This window comes from Lolium rigidum, chromosome 2 (genome assembly GCF_022539505.1).
Source record: "Lolium rigidum isolate FL_2022 chromosome 2, APGP_CSIRO_Lrig_0.1, whole genome shotgun sequence".
Classification (NCBI taxonomy): Eukaryota; Viridiplantae; Streptophyta; class Magnoliopsida; order Poales; family Poaceae; genus Lolium; species Lolium rigidum.
In genome coordinates this window covers 213,870,283-213,872,664 of record NC_061509.1, presented here as the reverse complement: position 1 = coordinate 213,872,664, position 2,382 = coordinate 213,870,283, and positions in this window count along the sequence as shown.

The window sequence follows — 2,382 nt, the reverse complement described above, 5'->3', positions numbered from 1 at the left end:
CTATATATGAATCTTATTCTCCGGACCATTCCGGAACTCCTCGTGATGTCCGGGATCTCATCCGGGACTCCGAACAAATATTCGAACTCCATTCCATATTCAAGTACTACCATTTCAACATCCAACTTTAAGTGTGTCACCCTACGGTTCGTGAACTATGCGGACATGGTTGAGTACTCACTCGACCAATAACCAATAGCGGGATCCGGAGATCCATAATGGCTCCCACATATTCAACGATGACTTTAGTGATCGAATGAACCATTCACATACAATACCAATTCCCTTTGTCTCGCGATATTTTACTTGTCCGAGGTTTGATCTTCGGTATCACTCTATACCTTGTTCAACCTCGTTTCCTGACAAGTACTCTTTACTCGTACCGTGGTATGTGGTCTCTTATGAATTTATTCATATGCTTGCAAGACATTAGACGACATTCCACCGAGAGGGCCCAGAGTATATCTATCCGTCATCGGGATGGACAAATCCCACTGTTGATCCATATGCCTCAACTCATACTTTCCGGATACTTAATCCCACCTTTATAGCCACCCATTTACGCAGTGGTGTTTGATGTAATCAAAGTACCTTTCCGGTATAAGTTATTTATATGATCTCATGGTCATAAGGACTAGGTAACTATGTATCGAAAGCTTATAGCAAATAACTTAATGACGAGATCTTATGCTACGCTTAATTGGGTGTGTCCATTACATCATTCATACAATGACATAACCTTGTTATTAATAACATCCAATGTTCATGATTATGAAACTAATCATCCATTAATCAACAAGCTAGTTAAGAGGCATACTAGGGACACTTTATTGTTTACATATCACACATGTATCAATGTTTCGGTTAATACAATTATAGCATGGTATATAAACATTTATCATAAACATAAAGATATATAATAACCACTTTTATTATTGCCTCTTGGGCATATCTCCAACAGGAAGGTAGAGTTATTATAGGAAATTTGTACCAATATAGGGAAAGGCCCAACGCGACCCGACAATTTGTAACTTATACGACATGGAAAAGCCTCGGCTTAACCTCCTATATAAAGGGGAAGCCGAGGGTGAAAGAGGGGACCGAATCATTGTAACATAGCCACCATAATATTGAGTTGAGTAGCTTTGTTCGTCTGAACCTTCGAGATCTACTTGCCCTCTACTTCTTACGAAACCCTAAGTCTACAATACATAGACATTGACGAGTTAATCCCTCGTCACCGAGGTGACGCTCGAGGGCCGAATGACCATGGGTGGCGCGCCCAGCAAGGTAGGGTGCGCCACCTGGGCTCGTTCCCTCCTCCTGACTTCCCTCACTCACGGTCCTTCTCCGGGTGAAAAACTGATTAGGTATTTCTACCTCGATTTTTAGCGATCCAGAATGCCCTGAAACAAAGAAAATACGAAAAAAGAGGTTTTTGCCTCCTAGGAATTAAATACCAATGAAGGGGGCCTTGTAGCAAAATCCCGAAAATCAACTAAAAATGCATAAATAATGATATATGGTGGCATATAATAATGAAAATTAAACATATATGTAGCAATAATGATGATGTAAAATGCACGTATCATAGACACAGACAAGACTTTACACTTCATGTAGCATGCAGTGCATGTATCGCGTCACGCTTGATGCCGCGAAGATTAGTTTGTTAAATAAGTGTTGTCATCACACGGTTTCTGTGCCGATAATTCTTCAAGTTAGGTAGTTCGTTCGATTTATCGATCGTCTCCGCAACGGGCTACAGAGCCCTTGTATTCCGTGTTCAACATGGAGGAGTTGGCCGCTCCATTGGCTGATGTCTTTGTTGGTGCTTCTCCGGCCAATACTGCTTCATGGCGCCATGGATCTTCACACTTTAATAGGTTTCGTATGATCTCACGTACTCGGCATTGTTCAGTGTCCTCATGATTTCTGGAGTAATGTAAGATTGCGTGACACTCTTGAGTTTTTTTCTATTGTCATTCTCTATCGCTCATGATGCTACCTGACTTCACAACCTCCAATGGAGCGGTGCTATTTGGATTGGTGGCATCTATCGGCGAACCGATGTAGGGATGGGACAAAACGAGTATCACATGTGAAAAGAAAATTCATACTTTTACACTACGAGAAACTGTCAAAGTGTCGACAGCTAGGCGATGTGCCGACGGCTTTTGTGGGGGTTGTCGGCACAGGGGTCGAACAGGGTGTGCCGCAAAGACTGCCTTTGGAACATGAAACTCGTCGGTGTAGCTCAACCTGTGACGGCGGACACTGTCGGCACAAAAAAGGTCGTCGTCGCAGGCCCGGTATGGCCGTCGGCATAGACAAGACTTCTCACTGCACGTACGGCGCCACCTTTGATGCCGCGGAGATTAG